Here is a 5,788-nt window from a genome sequence, read left to right as displayed (position 1 = left end):
CTCAGTTTATAATATTTTATTATAGTAGCCCAAGCAGATTAAGACAATATGGAATTGACAATGCTTTAATATCAATCTGCTATCTCCTAATTTATACGCTAAAAATTTCTCAATATTGTAGATTTTTTTTCAATCCTACAAATCGTATACAAGTATAGTTTTTTATTTTGTTTTGTTTTGTTTTTTTAGATTTCTTAAATATTTACCAAAGTTTTTGCATATATCCTCTTTTGGTTTTAGCCCTTTCTGAAATCTTTTTCCTTCCACTTGAAGTATTATGAAGCCTTTAAAGGTTCTTTTAATGAAATTCTATTTTTCTATAAACTTATAGTTTTTATCGAAATGTCTTCATTTTTATCATTGCTCTTAAAAAAAACTTTGTTATACACAATTCTAAGTTGACAGTTCCTACTCAGCACCTTGAAGATGTTATTGCACTGAGTTTTGTTTTCCATTATGGCTTTTGAGATATCAGTTTTCCAGCAATTTCTTTCTTTTCTTTTGTATAGATCTGTCTTTTCTTCTCTGGCAGCTTTTAAGATCTCAGGGTTTTTGGTTGCAGTTTCACTAAAATATGTTTAGGAGTACGTTTCTTTTAATTCACTTGGCTACGTCACTAGGACAATACAGATCTGGGTCTATTCTATCTTCATTCAATTGTCCTGGCTTGTTGGATGAGTTCATATTTACTCCCCATTATGTGGTGGCCAGCATTGGTGCCAAGGGTAACCCTGAATTTTGCTTTGGAAATTTCCCTTTATTTGTCATAATTGTAGAAATGTATTCTCATTTTTGTAGATCTATGATCCCCTTTCTTACATCAGGAGAGTCCTCAAAGTACAAAGGTAGAAGTCCTTATTAATTTGCTTTACAGATTTTCCTTTTAGTGTTTTTACTCTTTTCATCATCATTTCAATCCCTTTTCTGGATACAGGTATTGACTATAAGATAACCGGAACTCCCCAACTCTTGATGTTTGCCTCCTTTATGTCTAACCTCTTTCATGGTTTCATAGTTTCAGCTTGCAAAAGAAAAATATATACATATCTACATTTACATGTGTGTATGTATGTGTGTGTGCTGTCACAAGATTTGGGGCCATAGTTATGGCCACATGTTTAAACCAATAACCAAGTTGTGGCCAACAATGAGGTAATTTAACCTTATATGCCCTGAATATAATGCAATAGGTAGCATAAAGTGATGCTTATAAAGTATTCTGCCTTTCAGCCCCCCCATATATCCCAAATTTAATCAAGCCTTAGATATGATTTCCACAGAAATTCAAGGAGCAGAGGAAGAACTTAAAATGTCACCATTAGGAAGCAGCAACTTTGTGGGGAATGTGAGATATTCTACAGAATGACAATTTCTTCAACAACACAATGGCATAAGGAAAAAAAGGAACTGGAGGGAGGGTTAGGGATAGAGTTGAGAATGAGGATGGAGTTGTGGTGGGGATGGGAATGAGGTTGGGGGAGGAATGGGTGGAGGTGACAATGAGCTTTGGGGGGGAATGGGAGTAGTCACTGTGCAGGGGTAAGAATGGGACGGAGGTGGGGATGGAGATGATAATGGCATGGGGTGGGAATGGGGTTGGGTGATCTTGGGAAGAGACACGCAGGTGGATGTGTTGGTGAACTGGAAGGAGCACTGCTGGCCTGGCCACACCCCATCCCTGCCACCTCCACCCCCACCTGGCAGATCTGGGATGTGGTGGAGAAGGCAGACATCGGCTGCACTCCAGCCTGTAGAAAGGACTATGTGGGAGTCTTCACAGATGTGGGTCTGGACTTCCGGACTGGCAAAGACCTGCAGGCCGTGCAGAGATAGAGCTTGAGTGCTCAGAACCAGCCGCCCACTGACGTTGTCCCCTGTAGCTCTCAGAGAAGAGGACAAAGTGTGTTAGTACAACAAGGAGCTGCGCGGGTGCTGCGAGGATGGCATGTGGGAGAACCGCATACAGTTCTTGTGCCAGTGCAGGGCCCAGTTTGTCATCCTGGATAAGTCACACCTGAAGGCCTTCCTGGACTGCTGCAACTACATTGCCGAGCTGCCACAGCAGCGTATGCATGCGACAGCCCCCTGCACCTGGCCAGAAATGATCTGGGTGAGGACATAATCCCAGGAGAGGACATTATTTCCTGAAGCCAGTTCTCAGAGAGCTGGCTGGTGGGACATAGAAGAATTGAAAGAACCAGAGAAAAATGAAATATCCATAAAGATCATGAATGTGTTTTTGTAAGACTCCATCACCACTTCGGAGATTATGGCTGCGAGCTTGTAGGACAAGAAAGGATCTTGAGGGATATGAGATCGCAGTGATGCAGGACTTCTTTGTTGACCTGTGGCTACCCTACTCAGTTGTGTGCAGTGAGCAGGTGGAAATCCCAGCCATATTCTACAACTACCGGGAGGAGAAACAGCTCAAGGTGAGGTTGCAACTCCTCTTCAATCCAGCCTTCTGCAGTGTGACCACCACCAAGAAGTACTACCATCAGGCTGTGATCATTCTGCCCAAGCTGTCAATGCATGTTGTAGTGCCCATGAAGACTGGTCTACAGAAGGTGAAAGTCAAGGCTGCAATCTACAACCACTTTATCAGTGATGGTGGTATCAAGAAGATTCAGAAACTCATGCCAGAAGGAATCAGAATCAACAGAACTGTGGCTGTTCAAGTGCTAGATCCACTTGGCCAAGGGGGAGTGCAGAGAGAGGAGGTCCATCCTGCAGACCTCAGTGACCAAGTCCCAGACACCTCATCTGAGACCAGGATTCTCCTGCAAGGGACCTGAGTGGCTTAGATGACAGAGGAATGCCATCAGTGCAGAGCATCTGAAACACCTCACCATGACCCCCTTGGGCTGCAGGAAACCACATGATCAGCATGACACCCACAGTCATTGCTGTGCACTACCTTTACCACACTGAGCAGTGGGAGAAGTTTGGCCTGCAAAGCAGCAGGGTGCCCTGGAACTCATCAACAAGGGGTGCACCCAGCAACTGGATCTCAAACAACCCAGCTTGCCCTATGCTGCCTTCCTGAACTGGGCGCCCAGCACCTGATTGACCACCTACATGGTCAAGGTCTTCTCTCTGGCCATCAACCTCATTGCCATCGACTCCTAGGTCTTCTGTGGGGCTGTCAAATGGCTGATCCTGGAGAAGCAGAAGCCTGAGGGAGCATTCCTGGAGGATGGTCCCATGATATACGAAGAAATGATTGGTGGCCTCTGGAACCAAGAGGGGAAAAACATGTGCCTTATAGCCTTTTACGTGAAGCCAACTACATGAATGTGAAGAGACCATATGCTGCGGCCATTGCTGGCTATGCCCTGGTCCAATTAGGCAAGCTGGAGGGCTCCACCCCAACAGGTTTTTGAGCACAGCCACAGATAAGAACTGCTGGGAAGAGTCTGGTCCACAGCTCTACAATGTGGAGACCACATCCTACGACCCCTTGGCCCTGCTGCTGCTTAAAGACTTTGATTCTGTGCCTCCCATCGTGCACTGGCTCAATGAGCAGAGATATTATGGTGGTGGCTATGGCTCCACCCAGGCCACTTTCATAGTGTTCCAAGCCTTAGCCCAATACCAAAGGAATGTCCCCGACCACAAGGAATTGAAACTGGATGTGTCCATCAAACTGCCCAGCTGCAGCTCCCTGGTCAGGCACTGCATTCTCTGGGAATTGGCTAGCCTCCAGCAGTCAGAAGAGACCAAGGAAAATGAGGGTTTCACATTAACATCTGAAGAGAAAGGCCAAGACACCTTGTTGGTAGTGACAGTGTTTCATGCTCACGTCAAAGACAAAGTCACTTGTGAGAAGTTTGACCACAGGGTCACCGTAAGACCAGCCCCTGAATCAGTCAAGAAGCCTCAGGATGCCAAGAGCACTATGGTCCTTGACATCTGTACCAGGTACCTAGGAGACTGGGATGCCACTATGTCAATCCTAGTATATCCAGATGAATGGCTTCATTCCTGTAACTGGGGACCTCAATCTGCTGAGCACTAGAGTTGACAGATACATCTCCAAGTATGAGATGAACAAAGTATTCTCTACTAAGAACAGCCTCATCATCTACCTGGACAAGATCTTTCACTCTGAGAAAACATGTATATCCTTCAAAGTTCCCCAATACTTCAATGTGGGGCTAATCCAGGGGGCAGTCAAGGTCTACTCCTATTACAACCTGGAGGAAACCTGCACCAAGTTCTACCACATGGAGAAGGAGAAAGGAATGCTGAGCAAGCCCTGCCAGAGGGATATGTGCTGCTGTGCTGAGGAGAATGGCTTCATGCCGTTCATCTTCGTTCATCTTCATGGATGACAAGGTCACCCTGGACAGGCCTGTAAGCCAGGAGTGGACTAGGTGTACAAGACCAAGCTGAACAAGAGGGAGCTGTCAGATGACCTGACTAGTATACGGTGCTCATTGAGCAGCTCATCAAGTCAGGCTCGGATGAGGTGCAGGTTGGGCAGATGCTCAGGTTCATCAGCCACATCAAGTGCAGATATGCCCAAAAGCTGGAGGAGGGAAAATGCTACCTCATGTGGGGCGTCTCCTCTGACCTCTGGGGAGAGAAACCCAATACCAGGTACATCATCAGGAAGGACACCTGGGTGGAGCATTGGCCTGGGGTGGAAGAATGCCAAGATAAGGAGAACCAGAAACAGTGCCAGGACCTCCTCGGCAAGTTCACAGAGAACATGATTGTCTTTGGCTGCCAAACTGATGACTCCTTCTACACCTCCCTATGAGTTTGCCCCACCAATAAAGTTTTGGTTATATTTCCAAAAAATAGAAGGAAACTGGGGATGGGTATTGTTTGGGATTAAAAGGGATTTTTAAGAAAATCAAGGGACATACCATGAGCAGACATTGTTCAGATCTTGATTTAAACAAACTAACTACAAAAAGACATTTGTAGACAATCAAGGAAATTTGAATATGAATTGGGTATTAAATGATATTAAAGGATTATTGCTAATTCAGTTAGGTGTGATAATGACATCGTGATTATAAAAGAAATCATCTTTTGTTTAAAAAATAGTTTTACTGAAGTATATCAGGGGAAAATGATACCAGGCCTGAGATTTATTTTGCAATATTCTCGTATAAAGGAATTTGGTAAATAAGACAAGTATGGCAAAATGGCTTTGGTTTTTGATGCTGAAGTACATAGTGGTTCATTGTATGTGCTCCTTTTGTGAGCACTTGGAAATTTTCATCAATAGTTAAGAAAGAATAATTCCACTGTAAAATATATATTTTGAATATTTTGTGAGAATAGCTAAGCTAAATAACTTTCTAAAAATACTATGTTTAAATTGTTAGGAACTGTGAGGTCAAAATGAGTTTTTATGCACCATAGCTTTTGAGAGTCCAGGGCTTTGACTGCTCATGTTCCAGTTTGCCCTCTATTTTTCCGCTGCAGGAGAAGAGAAAGATATAAAGGTATACTTGTCTGGCACAGGCTTTGTCTCTCGTTACTGGTTCTTGGTTGTTTTAGTTACTGATTTTACTTTGACTTTTCTTCTAAATTGCTTGTCTGGCTTTTGGTTTACTAGACCTCCATGCTTGGGGAATTCCTTGTATTTTCTTGCATTCTCAAGTTATGGCTTCATCAGAGGCATACCAATAGTTAAGAGCTCAGGGTTCTAGTCCTGCCTCTGCTCAGCCTGATGATCTTAGGTCTAGATATGATTGCATTAGTTTTCTATTATTGTTGTAACAAATTTCCATAAACTCATTAGCTTAAAAGAGCACACATTTATTATTTT

The 5,788-nt window shown here is 43.7% G+C and overlaps 1 pseudogene; it reads left to right on the top strand.

Annotated features, from left to right (window-relative positions):
* The first annotated feature begins 1,590 nt into the window (after positions 1–1,590).
* LOC134384186 (complement C3 alpha chain-like) lies at positions 1,591–4,765 on the top strand (annotated as a pseudogene).
* The last annotated feature ends 1,023 nt before the right edge of the window (positions 4,766–5,788 follow it).

The sequence above is a fragment of the Cynocephalus volans genome, chromosome 8 (assembly GCF_027409185.1).
Source record: "Cynocephalus volans isolate mCynVol1 chromosome 8, mCynVol1.pri, whole genome shotgun sequence".
Lineage (NCBI taxonomy): Eukaryota > Metazoa > Chordata > Mammalia > Dermoptera > Cynocephalidae > Cynocephalus > Cynocephalus volans.
The sequence above is the reverse complement of the archived record's forward strand: the minus strand, read 5'-3'. Positions and strand labels throughout refer to the sequence as shown.